Source organism: Liolophura sinensis, chromosome 9 (assembly GCF_032854445.1).
Source record: "Liolophura sinensis isolate JHLJ2023 chromosome 9, CUHK_Ljap_v2, whole genome shotgun sequence".
Taxonomy (NCBI): Eukaryota; Metazoa; Mollusca; class Polyplacophora; order Chitonida; family Chitonidae; genus Liolophura; species Liolophura sinensis.
In genome coordinates, this window is record NC_088303.1 from 21,745,844 (window position 1) to 21,763,478 (window position 17,635).

Consider the following 17,635-nt stretch of genomic DNA (forward strand, 5'->3'; position numbering starts at 1 on the left):
TTCACTTTTATGTCGTTCAATAGTTCTGTTTTAGTCTGTCCAGATTATTGTCTTCTTGTCAATGCTCTGTTTTACAAACGATTCACTTTAACACCGATAAGTCAAACGAAATTTCCATTTGATCTCAGATAACAGAGCAGGAACAATTTAATCAGATGACACGCCTGGAGTCATGTCTAGTGCTATGGCCTCTTATTTATTCAGCACTGTGTATTTGTGTTGAGTCAATGGACTCGCCCTGCAGCCAGATAGCATGACAAATGTGGATGGGAGTGACGTCAAACAAACTAAAACAATCACAAATTCATCAGAAAGATCCTCTGTATTGTCAGATAATGCAGGCGGGAAACACACACTGCATGGATTTAGGGCATACAGCCCGAATCCTTCGCCTACCAGTTGTCAACCGTAATGGACGCCCGGGTCAATAAACAAGACCAATTTCCAAAACAACTTTCAACACAAACCATCAAAGAACTTAGAAAGTGTAAAGAGTATAAGAAATTAGGTCGGAGAGGCATGAAGAGAAACATTCAGCACTTTTAAAAAATGCTGGGAAGAAGAGAAAGAAATGTTTTATATGATGTTTTTATATAATGTTTTACTTAGTACTATCCTGGTATATAAGTTTATCACATGTACAACTCTTCATATATCCCAGGAGGAGATTTTATTCAGCAGAATGCGTATTTGTTCCCTAGCTTTTACAAGGCGATATTTGTACACGCCATATACACTGCCCATATAGTTATCCAATTTTAGGATAAATAAAAATTTGTCAGAATTAAACAGGCTGTACCAGTTTGAATATCTAGTCACTTTTAATAAATGGTTTCCGCGAATTTTAAATACATGTTACTGGAACAACTCAGTGAGCGACGAGACACCCTATGAATGGTAACTCAAGTGTGTAGGGGGCCTGAAAAAGGCTTTGTTGCCTTTCACGTCAATGTGACCGTGCAAGCCCTTTTAATTAAGCACACATCATGATGGGATTCTGTCAATTATAAGATAGTGATATATACTACCAGGCAAAAGAAAGGTTTCACCCACTTCTTGAGCCCATAAAACAAAAACAAAGGCAGATATAAGAATTAAGAAGATTGGTTTATAAACAAGAATCATTGTGAAATATTCTCTCAAAAAGGCTTTAAAATATTGGCATTCAATTGGCCACAAAACGCAATGAAAGAGACAAGGGGTCAGAAGAAAAAATTACACAAATGTAAAGTTAACTGGCAAGTGCATGTAAAGTCACAGTATCCACAGAAATGAAGGACTACAGTCATCAGTAGCGAGTGTGGCCATCCTAGGCATCAATGCAAGCAAGCACACGCCTCCGCATTGACGTCGTCAGTCGCCGGATGACGTCAACAGGGATAACGTTCCATAGGTTTAACAGAGCTTGCTCAAGTTCCTGTTGGTTAGTTGAAGGAGGCACCAGCTGTCTCAAACGGCGGTCAAGGTGATCCAAGAGATGCTCAATGGGGTTCATGTCTGTTGAGTTGGCTGGCCAGGGCAACACGATGACGTTTGCGGTCTCGAGGTAGTCTGTAACAATGCGGGCAGTGTGAGGTCTTGCGTTGTCGTGTTGCAAGATCGATCCTCTTGGCTGTCGTTGGAGGAAAGGAACGACGACAGGTCTCAGTACCTCATCAACGTATCGCTGGCCAGTCAGATTACCTTGCACAATAACCAGCTGCGTCTTCATTTGGTCACAAATCCCTCCCCAAACCATGACGCCTCCGCCTCCAAACGGATAAACCTCTCTTACGCAGTTTGGCGCGAGACGCTCGCCTCTTCGTCGGAAAATTCGAACTCTGCCATCGTTCCTGAATAGACAGAACCTGCTCTCGTCTGTAAACAGCACTCTCGCCCAGTCACGTCGCTGCCACCGACGTACAATACGTGCCCATCGCAATCTGCGTTGACGGTGTAAAAGGGTCAAGGCCATCCCACGGAAGGGGCGGTAAAGTCGTAAACCAGCTGAACGAAGACGACGCAGTGTTGTTCTGGGGCTGATGACATGGCCTAGTGCCGTCGCCGCTGTTGACGTCGCCGTGACGAATCGGTTTCGGAGGTGGATCTGCCGGATGTAGCGATCTTCAGCCGCAGTTGTTACCCTCGGTCTTCCCGATCTTGGTCTGTCTTGGGTCTGGCCTGTCTGCTGATAGCGTATCAACAACCTCCTGATGGTGGTTTGGCTGCAGTTGAACGTTCTTGCAATGTGACGTTGCGAGACTCCCATGGTGGACATACCGATGGCCTGGTCTCGTTGCGCTTGCGTTGTCTTGGCATACTGTTTGTGTTTTTTCTGTCACTGAATGTCTGCTCTTTCGAGCAAGAGTATTTATGCAACATTACTGCACGTGCATCACGAGCCATGCATCAAAAGGACGTTTTGCATGTGGTCGCAATTTCACATTTCCAATTGCTGCGTTCGTGACGATGCGTTCTGGTAGAGGAAACGATGCAGTCATACACTAAGTCCTGCTTAGAATCAAACCCGGAACCGCGCTTTTACTGTTTTTATGACAAAAAATACGGCGAAACCTTTCTTTTGCCTGGTAGTTCAGTATGGTATATAGAGTGAGTAATTGTTTGTTTAACGTCATATTTAAAATTTCTTCAGCCATATGACGACGAAGGAATTCTTGCAGTGCGTGTAATGTGACTCCTTGTTGCAGGACGGATTTCCACCGTTCTTTAATCTAGTGCTGCTTCACTAAGAAGACTTGCCGAAGGCAAGTATACTGATTTGGGTCAACCAGTCGTTGACCTTTAATGCTGAATGCCAAGCGAGGAAGTTGTAACCTCTTTTTTAAGGTCTTAGGTACCTGATAGCGGCCATTTTAGAACGCAAACTTGGCGACCTCCATGCTTGCAGTTTAATTAAAACCGCGCCCTCCCCCATATTCTTGCCACCCCCGAACACGCGAAACCGTGCCCTCTGTGACCTTCGTGTTCAAAATCCATTACGATTTAGGGAATAAATGTCAGTAATCCCGATTTAAAAATTCACAAAATATTTGTATATCTTGCATTGAAAACTTTATTACATCACGTGATGGAGATAGGAAGGAAACATATTATGGTCTTTTGTCGATTATGTTGAGCCGATATCAGGTTTTTCATTATCCAGCAATACAGCATCCATTGCCAGAAATGTCCACGGGGGCTGAAAGAAATGCACATGAAATATAATAGATGTCATGGAAGTTTTCATTTCATCGATAGCTCTGTAAACTAGGAAGGAAAAGAATATTTACTGAAACCGAAAGCCTGTTTTTTGGTCCGTTAAATAACTTAACAGACTAAACAAGCAATACAAATATCTCCTTAAAGTATCGTTGTTTAATACCCCAACAAAGAGGTCTAACAACACCAAGTCAAGGCAGTAAATGGTTGTACTGTTTTTGGATTGTGTGTTGTTTGTCGTCATACTAAGACAACAGTCAGGTTTTATGAAAGAATATATCAACTACCGCACCTTTACATTCTAGATGCCATTACGCGCGGTACCCTTAAAGCTGCAGTGTACCGATCCAGAGGATTTGGAATACCAGGTATTATACGATACTTGTGAAGGACTCGTTCGTTTGTAGTCAAGGATATGGCACTGCCCATATAACACTAGACGGCAGTGCGAGCTGATTTAGTTTGGCTGCCACACAAGGTGTCATGTTATATCCCGGGTTTTGAGTACTCACATGCAATACAATTCCCTTTGGCCACAAATCCGTCAAGGGTTCGTTTGCAATATCTTCGTGCACGATTTACGGTGAACTCATCCAGATCTCTTGAACACACCGTTGTCCATCCGTCCGGGCATCCGCCTGAAAGTAAAAATATGGCGACTTTAGTAAAGAAAGAATGTATAAGTAAACATGAAAAAGAGCATACAATTCATTTAAAAAACATTTCCATTCCTTATTCGTAAACGGCGCAGACCATGTCCAAATCAACACAAATGCAACCGACCATGGAGTGAAAATTACTTTAGCCGTGACTGCCCATAAATGTGCGCCAATAAGTTAGACACACTAACCAGAACTCTCTGCCCACGTCATGGCAAGCACGCATACCAAAAGGGCCAAAAGGATCAGAGATCGCATCTTGGAGGATTCTGCAATGAAAGAAGGAAATTAAATACTGTCATAGTTGGAAAACCGCTAATAAATCATTAAATTCTCTAAGCCCAAGAACTGTCTATTTGAGATCATTATTTAGTCACCGATGTCTTAAAAATAGTGTGTTTAAACCAATTTTAGACTAAGTATTTATCATTTACAGGTATCTTAACTTAAGTTCAGTGTTCAAAACACCCATTCATTCGATTGGTATTTAAAATAAACTAGACATATTTGTGCACAAGAGGGCAAATATGAATGGAACTTGATGTTTACATTAATATAAATGTTTAAAAATAACAAAGAAAATAAATATAAATTACAAGGTAAGATACTTACGTGTGAGCTGTAGGACTTCTTGTCTGGCGAGGTCTGACGACAGGTGTCAGTGGATACCAAGAGACATCTTCACATTCGGTTATATCTACCTGAAAACCGGATATTGCTCCTCCCACTCTCGACCTCTTAAATTAAATCTTTAAAATAAAAGGCCATTTAACTCCCCATGTTCCCAAAGGTCATCAGTATCTAAGATCACAGCAATATTGCTTTTGTTTGTGGGTTTATCAGTCTCGACTCCTGTTTATGTCTTGGTACATATGTTTATCAAGATTTCAAGGAGGAGATTATCTATCTATTCATCCTTTAGCTAAGGTGGTATATAAACATATTGTGGATTGCAGTAAAGATTAGGGGCACTCTCATATCCGAAGAAACAAAACAATTTCTCAGGTTAAATAAAATTTTTGCAAATTTTGAAACAGTAATTTATATACGTCTAAATCTTAAAACCATACTTCTGCAAAGGTTTAAGAAATATAACTTTAGAGATGGCTGTTTTTACACTGAGCCTATCTATTACAGACATCCATCTTTTCTTAAAACGTAGATGCAGTTTTGTTTGTGTATTTTCTCAAATAAATGCGTTCATGATATGAGACACGGGTATGAACTTTTCTATTTATGTTTTCATTCTTTATATATAACAAGAAAGAAATTCGGGATAAATGACACAGTTCTGTAGCACGAAGAATCTTTGAAATATCTCCAAAGTGAGGACGTTTTTAGGCCATAGAAGGTTTGTTTTTCTCCCTCAGAATAAAAACACACAACATTGATGTAGAGAAACTCATTTTTGCAAAGAACTTGTCCAGTAGATATCAATTATTTGCACTGTGTGGTGTTATCGTCTGATACAAGTGCGAGATGAAAACATTCATAGAATAGCTATATTGGCCTCTTGTGGAAATTTGATCCATGTCTGATACGACTGCATCAGTCTATCTAGGCCACACTTACTGCTAGCTGTGACCTTGTATTAATCATAAGTATCAGGAAATTGCACTTTTTTCTTCCTGTGAAGAAAGGCTTTCTATTCAAAGGAACACATTGTCACTTTACGTAAATTCGATTGTTACGCTCCAGCCAGATTACTGTTACGCTCAGACAATAATTTGTACATGAAGAAAATCACAATTGTTGACTGCATTAAATGGCATGTTTATATATCTGTTTTTAGATACGCGAAGACAAATTTCTTTTTGACAGCTGACGTAAATATCAAAATCAGCGCTTATTATGGATATATGGCACTAATAAAACTTGATTTCCGGGTACATGGAAGATATTCAGAAGATCCAATGCAACAAGTCGATAAAATATCGATACTTGAAAACTGATGGTTACAGCTGTCGAGTGGCAATAACAAAGAACAGCTAGAGCATAACGTAAAACAAACCTACCGGATCTCTACTGAAGGAACGTCATTGTTAATTTATTTACTTTTTTTATTAATTTATTTATTTTGTATTTTATGCCGCACTAAAGAATATTTCACTTACACGATTGCGGTCAGCATTGTCGTTGAAGGAAACCCTGCAGAAACCTGGGGAGTGAGTGAGTGAGTGCTTGGGGTGCTCTTTTATCTAATGCTGCTTTACTGAGACGACTTACCGAAGGCAAGAAAGCGGCACCACCCGAGCGATTATACTGTTACGGGTCGTTGCACTTTCCCGTAGTGCTGAACGCCAAGCGAGGAAGCCCCAATTTCCTCTTAAAGGAAGCTGTATTGTCACATAATGCAGGCGGGAAACACACACTGCATAAGTTTGGGGCATACAGCCGGAATCCTTCGCATACCATTCGTCAACCGTAAATCCATCCGGGTCAATAAACAAGAACAATTTGCAAAACAACTTTCCACACAAACCACCAAAGAACTTTAGAAAGTATATAATGTATAAGAAATTAAGTCGGAGATATATGAAGGGAAACATTCAGCACTTTTAGAAAATGCTGGGAAGAAGCGCAAGGAATGTTTTATGCGCATAAATGTAATTAGTGCAATGCTGGTATATAAGTTTATCACATACACATTCCAGTTGTACTTTGAATGCAACTCCTTATATATCAGCATAATGCGTATTGGTTCCTACGTTTTACAAGGCGATATTTGTACACGCCGTATACACGACCCATATTGCTATCCAATTAAAGACAATTAAAATATATCAGAATTGCACAGACTGTACTAATTGGAATACCTGGTCACTTTTAATAAATGGTTTCCGCGAAGTTTAAATACATGTTACTGGAACAACAGTGAACGACGAGACAACCTATGAATGATAACTCAAGTGTGGAGTGGACCTGAAAAAGGCTTTGTTGCCTTTCACGTCTATGTGATTGTGCAAACCGTTTTTAATAAGCACAAATCATGATTGAATTCTGACAATTATAACATAGTAATATGGTATGGTATATAGAGCGAGTGAGAAAGTGAGAGAGTGAGTAAGTGAGTACTTAACAAATTTGTCAGTCATATGACGACGGGGAGTCCTTTTATCTGGTGCTGCTTCAATGAGACCACTTGCCGAAGGCAAGTATACTTATACAGGTCAACCAGTCGTTGGCCCTTAATGCTGAACGTCAAGCGACGAAGTTGTAACTTCCTCTTTTTTAAGGTCTTAGGTGTGACCCGACCCATAATTGACCCTGGATCTACTTCCTCCGAAACGGACGCTCTACCATCTGTGTTATCGGGGTAGGTGGTATATAGAAATCTAGTGCGGTAACTGATAACGGCCATTTTAAAAGGTAACCTTGGCGACCTCGATAAATTCGTGGCTTTGTTAAAACGCTGAGGGCACGAATGGCACGGAGGGCACGGGCTGCGGTTAATTAAAACCGCGTCCTCCGCGATATTCGCACCACTGCGGAACTACCTCTGTGATTCTCTGCAGTGTCGCAAGCCAGAAAGATAATCACAACGCGGCTATAACGGGGTTTATATATGTAGTTGTCTCCCTTTATAAATCTCAGATACGCCCTGATCTGGAGGTCTTAGGGTAGACTGTTCAAAGATGGAAGCAAATTGGTAACACGCGGTTTCTATAACTAATGTTTATTTGCAATAATTGCATGTTGTGACTATGGCCTGACGGGTAATTGCAATTATTGGTGTCATTCAATGGGCCATATCATTATGTAATAAGCTATATCGCTGTGTAATGGGCGATATCAACGTGTAATGAGCTATATCACTCAGTTACCTTCACTCAGACAACATTCAACTAGATAATTTCCCCATTAAATGCAATTTTTTTGTCTTTTGATAATACATCAAATAGTTTCTATTCATCACTATAACACATCTAAAAATGCAAAACTTGGAAGTGTGGATGAATATCAGAGAGACTGAAGTCGCTCCTCGGGTTCCTTCGACTTGGTGTATTAGTCGAAGACTGGTGTCCTACACCGACCACTGATCCACGTCCCGGTCCCTTTTGCGTTGGGATAGATCACACAGGAGTTCGTGTAGACATAACTTACCACTCTGGAACATTTCCCAGTGTTTTTGCTCTGTCTCCGTTGTTACAACACATTAGCTAATATTTGGCCGAGTTGTTTTTGTTCACTTAAAAGCTACATGCAGTTTCAACGGATAGATTGTGCATCATAAAGTGGACCCACCTTGGGACAGCACAATGGCGTAACTTAGAGAGGTTAGGTAACTCTATCCACGTTTTGCTTGGGGCGGTATCCTTTATTTTTTCTTCTAAACCGATCCTACAGATAAGCATCACTTAATTCCAGAATAACTTTTTGCCAGCAAAATAATATTTGATCAGATAAATCTGAATCGCACGAAAGTTCACAAATTTCATATAGGATCCATCGTTCAAACGGCGATCAAAATTTTACACATTTCTTGTATTATACGTTTTATGTATTCCACGTATCCAAGTTTTATTAAAACTATATATCAATGATAATAGTTGATATTGGGTAGTTCTTCATCAGTAGACAGGAAATTTGTCTTCGCTTATCTGAAACACTTGCAGTTAAGGTGTGAACATTGGGTAACTTAAGTCTAAAAGTATATCAATCAAATTTAAACACACTGTCAATGTTTTTATGAATATATATCATTTGTCACGGAGAGAAAGTGCAATTTCCTTACACTTAGGATTAATATAAGGTCACCCGATATATTATAAGCATCTTGTCCTGTGTACTTGAGTAGTGTGACAGAAAATTAAACTTGTCTACGTATAAATGTCCTCAGATTGATAATATTTCAAAAGATCAATGAGCTGTATTAGTTACGGTTTTCTTTTATGTTGTGTGTAAAGAAGAAAGACATAAACAAAGATGTTGGTACTCAAATGCCAAAGGTCAACTGTACAACGCAAAGTTTACAACGTGTCAAATATGTAAAGTTAAGTGTACAACGTTTAATGTACAACGCCATGCAAAGAACGTTATACAAACATCATCAAATGAACTGCGATACCTTGTTCTAAAACTCCTCCATATTTGCTGTGCTGATTTAAGCAACAGGACATGTAGACAACATCAAGTGTACAGCTATAAGTAAACACCAAGTGTAGACCACTTAATATACAACATCAAATATACAACAGTGAACAGTACTAAGGCCAAGTTTCCATCCAAATCGTTCGGTTTCTGAGCGAACACACAACAATAGCATTTAGTTGTTTAGTGTACACACCGTAATAACTAATGAATTCATAAGTACTGAGAAGAGAATAACAATAATAAAATAACAAATAGAAACAAAAACATCGGAAAAGCCTAAACAGATAGCTTACATATCAGTCTACTTTGGAGCGCAGTGTATTCAAGCTGGAACTGATGTGGTTTTCCCGATGTATTCTAATGCAACAGCAGTAAAACATTCATCGAGAGTCCATGGTAACAAGAATCAGCCTATTCTTTCATCACCTTATTGCTCCATACGATTTAGTTATACAGTAGATTTGGTGTACTACGCAGTACGTAAAAATTGATATTAAAAGTACTATATTTGGAATAATAATTTTTCTGTTATCATATAGGATTGTGGACGTTTTCTTTGAGAAAATATTTCATTAAATATTTTAAATACAAGCCAATAGTTGTCAAAAAGCTCTTCAAAACAACCCGGCATTACGCTATGGAATAGAATGGAACACTCGTCTTATTGCGCTTATGGTTGTTGCCACTGTGGGACAAACCATTAGACAGGGGTGCTTCATAAAAGCTATCTATAACTTGTAGAACATAAGTCATCATAGCAGTATCTGTAATATTTACGCAAAGTACTAGACACACTGACCTGAGAGATAGATCTGTTTCTTTTGATATGAATTTTTTCCTATCCTTCCTGCAATCGACAAATCACTAACACTGTTTTGATACACAACGTTAGCTGAAAAATAAATAGATAGAAAATCAGGTCATTGAAATGTTGTCAGACATCGGAACCAAGGCATGATCTGAGATGTGCTTGATAAATCCAAAACCAAGAACTATTTTGCTGTGATCCCAAAGCCAGATGACCTTAAATGTGAGATATTAATGGCATTTTATTTCAAACATTTAATACAAGTGGTATAGAGTGGAAGAAGCAATATCCGGTATTCGGGTATATATAACTACGTGGGAAGATGTCCTTTGGTCATTGACACTTCTTCAGACGTATCCAGACAACGAGTCCCACATTGTAAGTATCTTACATTTACATTTATACTTCATGTACTTGCATAGTTTTGAAACATTTTTGATCGCCTTAGTGGCCTAATGGTTAGAGACATTTTTGATCGCTTTAGTGGCCTAATGGTTAGAGCACTGGCCTCGAAGTCGGAAGATCCGGGATCAAGTGATATTTGGTGCTGCCTCGCACGAGTTTGAGACTAGAGCACGAAAATCGATTGAACAGTGCCTCCTTTCCCTGGAGCATGTCGTTAAACAGCGATCAAAGAGATCAAATTTCCTTGAAATATCACGACTACATTTCGCCAATGACGGGAAATTCTTTTACTGTTTACAATAGCTTTGTCTGTCGCATAAAATTTTTGGAATGTAATGTATTAATTCCTTACGAATGGATATTTCATATCTGCAAAGAGATGAACCAATTATGAAAATAATTTGAGCAAATAAATGTCGCACGTTTTTTAATCAGGTTTCAATTGTTACAAGTAATTACCATCAATTAAAAGACCGCTCACACAGGCCATTGTCAGTATTTATACAGACTGTTTTCCAAAGATGACAGTATTTAATTATCTTGTTTCATTCCAGAATCCTTCAACATGCGATCTCTGATCCTTTTCACCCTCTTCGCATGCGTCGTTGCCTTAGCGTTGGCAGAGAGTTCCAGTGAGTTACTTTATCTTATTATAAACATCCATCTATAGGCCGTAAAAAGTTAAACAATTCTTTTCTCTTTTTTAAAGAATTGGATTATATTGTCTATATAAGGAAAATAATACATATATTAGCACGAGCATATATAAATAGCAACCGTTGCAAAACGTAGTTTGGGATCAGATATTTCGCGGTTGTCTCATTTTCACAACCACAAAAAACTGAACCTGCACCGATAGACACACATAAACCACCACACGTTGTTCACTTCCACGTGAAATTGCTGCGTTCACTATCCTCGTATGTAGTGTTATCCACATGTCAACGCTGTTTATCAGAAAAACAGGGTTGCATGAAACCTTAATTAAACGGGGCAACAATTTAAGACTGCTAACAGGTTTTCTAGCACCATGGAAATGGCGTTTAGTGGAATAGTCTCGATTGTGAAATTCATACTTTGGGCGATTAGTTTGCGAAGATGCAGAGTGCTGTCCACTCAAACCTATCAACGTAGTCAAGTGACGCAAAATTGGCAGTTCGCGAAGTTCAGATGGTGTCCAACAGGATGCGCATTTCTGTTGACTGGGAACGTTTTGACTATATATCATGAATTCAGAATTACTTGCAAACCTGATGTCGGGAACCAGGTTTGCAAGAATACAGAGGTGTAAGTGTGGAAGCTAAAGAGCGAAAATTGAAATAATTCTTAGCCAACATTATACCTTTTTCTTCTTCCTACTTACCAAAAAGTCACCATATTTTTACGTTTAAGGTTGCCCTGAGGACTGGAATACTGTATGTTCAAAAGCTCTGGATGACTTCACTGTAAATCGCCCACAAAGATACTGCAAACGAACCCTTGGCGGATTTGTGTCCAATGGGCAGTGTATTACTTGTGAGTACTAACACACAAAAAAAACCCCAAAACAAAACAAAAAAAAACAACAAATAATCAAAAGCAACACACTAATAGTACACTTCCTGCTTTAACTTTGTATATGGATCCTTCGCCGTTGAAGTGGTGCAGACAGCAACGCTTTATGACGATTTGGAATGCGGTAATAAGATGATTACCTGTAAAAATATTTCCCAGCCATAAATTTTATCCCTCTTAAAGTCCCATTGATATAAATAGTTTTCAGCTGTCTAGTTAGTAATGTGATTTAATGAAATCCTATCATAGCTTGTGTTATACTTAATGCACGTTTTTCCTTCAGCCCCGGTGGACATTTCTGGTAATGGATGCTGTAAGTTCGGCCGTTAAATTGGACCATCAAAAACCAGATATCGGTTCAAAATGATCAACAAATGTCCTTTCCGACTTTCCTTTTTTCTGCGTCACACCATGTAATAAAGTTATTCATAAAACAATAAATCTTTGTCATTATGCATTATCTCTACCATTATCCATTTGGAAGGCCTGATCATGGTTTACGAATGTTAAAGCCTACGAATGACGAACGCTTAGATTTACATCAGACGCATATAACGTGCTTAATTGAACGTGAAATATTTGAGGACCGTCTGATACATAACAGACGCGATGCTGATGATTATGGTGATATTGTTTAATTAGAGTGTCCAAGAATTTTTCACTTATACGACGATGACCAGCATTTTGATCTGAGCTCAGAGGAAATCCACGACCTTTCTACGCACGACTGGAACTCAAAGCAGTTGTACTGGTGAGAGGTTCTTGTGACATTGTGCTTCGCTATTACACTAAGCACCAGAACACGGAGGTCTCGATGTTGAATCTGTAGCAGAGTTTTGTCAATGATAAAACGCCTAGGGCGCAAATAGTGATAGTGTGTGATCGTATACCATTTTAACACAGTGATCTCTGGAGGCTTTTTGGACTCACCTTTTAAATAATTTTAGACACTACCAATTGCGTTAATATTTTATCAAAAATTTCCATGAACACTAGGAACTAAGGGTACCAACAAATTTTTGGAGGCCCATGACCGAGTTTATAGTTAGATCAATGGGCCCACTATGGCGGGTACCAAGGTGTTTCACTTTTATGTCGTTCAATAGTTCTGTTTTAGTCTGTCCAGATTATTGTCTTCTTGTCAATGCTCTGTTTTACAAACGATTCACTTTAACACCGATGAGTCAAAGGAAATTTCCATTTGATCTCAGAATAACAGAACAGGAACAATGTAATCATATGACACGCCTGGAGTCATGTCTAGTGCTATGGCCTCTTATTTATTCAGCACTGTGTATTTGTGTTGAGTCAATGGACTCGCCCTGCAGCCAGATAGCATGACAAAATGTGGATGGGAGTGACGTCAAACAAACTAAAACAATCACAAATTCATCAGAAAGATCCTCTGAATTGTCAGATAATGCAGGCGGGAAACACACACTGCATGGATTTAGGGCATACAGCTTGAATCCTTCGCATACCAGTCGTCAATGGACGTCCGGGTCAATAAACAAGACCAATTTCCAAAACAACTTTCAACACAAACCATCAAAGAACTTTAGAAAGTATATAAAGTATAAGAAATTAGGTCGGAGAGGCATGAAGAGAAACATTCAGCACTTTTAAAAAATGCTGGGAAGAAGAGAAAGAAATGTTTTATTGAGGTTTTTATATAATGTTTTACTTAGTACTATCCTGGTATATAAGTTTATCACATGTACAACTCTTCATATATCCCAGGAGGAGATTTTATTCAGCAGAATGCGTATTTGTTCCCTAGCTTTTACAAGGCAATATTTGTACACGCCATATACACTGCCCATATAGCTATCCAATTAAGGATAAACAAAAATATGTCAGAATTGCACAGACTGTACCAGTTTGAATATCTAGTCACTTTTAATAAATGGTTTCCGCGAATTTTAAATACATGTTACTGGAACAACTCAGTGAGCGACGAGACACCCTATGAATGGTAACTCAAGTGTGTAGGGGGCCTGAAAAAGGCTTTGTTGCCTTTCAATGTGACTGTGCAAGCCCTTTTAATTAATTCATGATGGAATTCTGTAAATTATAAGACAGTGATATAGTATGGTATATGGGGTGAGTAAGTGCTTGTCGCTTAACGTCATACTTAACATTTCTTCAGTCATATGACGACGAAGGAATTCTTGGAGTGCGTGTAATGTGACTCCTTGTTGCAGGACGGATTTTCACCGTTCTTTAATCTAGTGCTGCTTCACTGAGACGACTTGCCGATGCAAGTATACTGATACGGGTCAACCAGTCGTTGACCCTTAATGCTGAATGCCAAGCGAGGAAGTTGTAACCTCTTTTTTAAGGTCTTAGGTAACTGATAGCGGCCATTTTAGAACGCAACCTTGGCGACTTCCATATGGTCGTAGCTTTGTTAAAACGCCTAGGGCGCAAATGGCACGGGTTGCAGTTTAGTTAAAACCGCGCCTTCCGCCATATTCCTGCCATTCCGGAACACGCGGAACCGCGCCTTCTGTGACCTTCGTGCTCACGTGGAGAGCGCGCAACACCTAAAGGGCGTCATAATCCGTTATGATTTAGGGAATAAATGTCAATAATCCAGATTTTAAAATTCACAAAATATTGTATATCTTGCATCGAAAACTTTATTACATCACGTGATGGAGATAGGAAACATATTATGAACAAATATATTATGATCATCTGTCGATTATGTTGAGCCGATATCTGTTTTTTCATTATCCAGCAATACAACATCCATTGCTAGAAATGTCCACGGGGGCTGAAAGAAATGCAAATGAAATATAATAGATGTCCTGGAAGTTTTCACTTCATCGATACCTCTGTTAACTAGGATGGAAAATAATATTTACTGAAACCGAAGCTTAAAAAGCCTGTTTTTTATCCGTTAAATAACTTAACAGACGAAACGAGCAATACAAATATCTCCTTAAAGTATCGTTGTTTAATACCCTAACAACGAGGTCTAACAACACCAAGTCAAGGCAGTAAATGGTTGTACTGTTTTTGGATTGTGTGTTGTTTGTCGTCATACTAAGACAACGGTCAGGTTTTATGAAAGAATATATCAACTACCGCACATTTACATTCTAGATGCCATTACGCGCGGGTACCAGTAAAGTTGCCGTACACCGATTCAGTGATAGAAGATTTATGTATTATACGTTACTTGTGAAGGACTCGTTCGTTTGTAGTCAAGCATATGGCACTGCCCATATAACACTAGACGGCAATGTGAGCTGATTTAGTTTGGCTGCCACACAAGGTGTCATACTACATCCCGGGTTTTGAGTACTCACATGCAATGCAATTCCCTTTGGCCACAAATCCGTCAAGGGTTCGTTTGCAATATCTTCGTGCACGATTTACAGTGAACTCATCCAGATCTCTTGAACACACCGTTGTCCATCCGTCCGGGCATCCGTCTTAAAAGTTAAAACATGGCGACTTCAGTAATGAAAGAATGTACAAGTAAAAATGAAAAAGAGCATACAATTCATTTAAAAAACATTTCCACTCCTTATTCGTAAACGGCGCAGACAATGTTCAAATCAACACAAATGTAACCGACCGTGAAGTGAAAATTATTATAACCGTGACTGTCCATAGATGTGCGCCAATAAGTTAGACACACTAACCAGAACTCTCTGCCCACGTCATGGCAAGCACGCATACCAAAAGGGCCAAAAGGATCAGAGATCGCATCTTGCGGGATTCTGCAATAAAAGAAGGAAGTTAAATACTGTTTGGAAAACCGCTAAAAAGTCGGTAAATTCTCTAAGCCCCAGGGCTGCCTATTTGAGATCATCATTTAGTCACCGATGTCTTAAAACTAGTGTGTTTAAACCAATTTTAGACTAAGTATTTATCATTTACAAGTATCTTAACTTAAGTTCAGTGTTTAAACCACCTATTCACTTCGATAGGAATCTGAAATAACTACACATTTATGTGCACAAGAGGACAAATATGAATGGAACTTGATGTTTACATTAATATAAATGTTTAAAAACAACAAAGAAAATAAATATAAATTACAAGGTAAGAAACTTACGTGTGAGCTGTAGGACTTCTTGTCTGGCCAGGTCTGGCGACAGGTGTCAGTGGATACCAAGAGACATCTTCACATTCGGTTATATCTACCTGAAAACCGGATATTGCTCCTCCCACTCTCGACCTCTCAAATTAAATCTTTAAAATAAAAGGCCATTTAACTTCCCAAGCCCCTAAAGGTCATCAGCATCTAAGATCACAGCAATATTGCTTTTGTTTGTGGGTTTATCAGTCTCGACTCCTGTTTATGTCTTGGTACATATGTTTATCAAGATTTCAAGGAGGAGATTATCTATCTATTCATCCTTTAGCTAAGGTGGTATATAAACATATTGTGGATTGCAGTAAAGATTAGGGGCACTCTCATATCTGAAGAAACAAAACAATTTCTCAGGTCAAATAAAATTTTTTGCAAATTTTGAAACAGCAATTTATATACGTCATACTTCTTGAAATCATACTTCTGCAAAGGTTTAAGAAATATAACTTTAGAGATGGCTGTTTTTTTCACTGCGCGTAACTATTACTGACATCCATCTTTTCTTTAAACGTAGATGCAGTTTTGTTTGCATATTTTTCCCAAATAAATGCGTTCATGATATAGTCAGACACGGGCATGAAGTTTTCTATTTATGTTTTCATTCTTTATATATAACAAGAAAGAAATTCGGTATCACTGACACAGTTCTACAGCCCAAAGAATCTTTGAAATATCTCCAAAGTGAGGACGTTTTTAGGTCATAGAAAGGTTTGTTGTTCTCCCTCAGAATAAAAAAACACAATATTGATGAAGAGAAACTCATTATTGCAAAGAGCTTGTCCAGTAGATATCAATTATTTGCACTGTGTGGTGTTATCGTCTGATACAAGTGCGAGATGAAAACATTCATAGAATAGCTATATTGGCCTCTTGTAGAAATTTGATCCATGCCTGATACGACTGCATCAGTCTATCTAGGTCACACTTACTGCAGGCTGTGACCTTGTATTAATCATAAGTATCAGGAAATTGCATTTTTTTCTTCCTGTGAAGAAAGGCTTTCTATTCAAAGGAACACATTGTCACTTTACGTAAATTCGATTGTTACGCTCCAGCCAGATTTGTGACTCTTCAAATCTTGGGGAGCTCAATAATTTGTACATGAAAAAAATCACAATTGTTGACTACATTGAATGGCACGTTTATATGTCTGTTTCCAAAAGATATGCAGACCAGATCAATAAACAATAGTGTTTGTCAAAAGATTAATTCAAATTTTTAGATACGCGAGGACAGATTTCTTTTCGACAGCACTAATAAAACTTGATTTCCGGGTACATGGAAGATATTCAGAAGATCCAACGCAACAACTCGATCAAATATTGACACTTGAAAACTGATGGTTACAGCTTTCGAGTGGCAATAACAAAGAACAGCTAGAGCATAACGTAAAACAAACTTACCGGATCTCTACTGAAGGAACGTCATTATTGATTTATTGATTTATTGATTTATTTAATTATTTATGCCGCGCTCAAAAATATTTCACTTATACGACTGCGGTCAGCATTGTCGTTGAAGGAAACCCTGCAGACCCCTGGGGAATGAGTGAGTGCTTGGGGTGCTCTTTTATCTAATGCTGCTTCACTGAGACGACTTGCCAAAGGCAAGTAAGCGGCACCGCCCGAGCCATTATACTGTTACGGGTCGTTGCACTTTCCCGTAATGCTGAACGCCAAGCGAGGAAGCTGCAACTTCCTCTCAAAGGTCTTAGGTGTGACCTGATTCAGTATTGATCCTGGGTGTACCGCCCGAAAGGCCTCTGAGGGGGGGGGGGGGGGGGGGGGGGGTGGTAATTACAATCCG

General features: G+C 38.9%; 2 long non-coding RNA genes across 2 annotated transcripts; one reads left to right on the forward strand and one right to left on the reverse strand.

The window, feature by feature from the left end:
• The first annotated feature begins 10,101 nt into the window (after positions 1–10,101).
• LOC135475071 (uncharacterized) lies at positions 10,102–12,129 on the forward strand. Its single transcript, XR_010445019.1, has 4 exons — positions 10,102–10,137; positions 10,719–10,796; positions 11,557–11,679; positions 12,002–12,129. It is a non-coding gene; the product is annotated as an uncharacterized LOC135475071 (long non-coding RNA).
• A 2,225-nt stretch (positions 12,130–14,354) lies between these two features.
• LOC135474793 (uncharacterized) lies at positions 14,355–15,828 on the reverse strand. Its single transcript, XR_010445009.1, has 4 exons — positions 15,791–15,828; positions 15,375–15,452; positions 15,036–15,161; positions 14,355–14,497 (listed from the first exon to the last, which is right to left on the reverse strand). It is a non-coding gene; the product is annotated as an uncharacterized LOC135474793 (long non-coding RNA).
• Between the last annotated feature and the right edge of the window lie 1,807 nt (positions 15,829–17,635).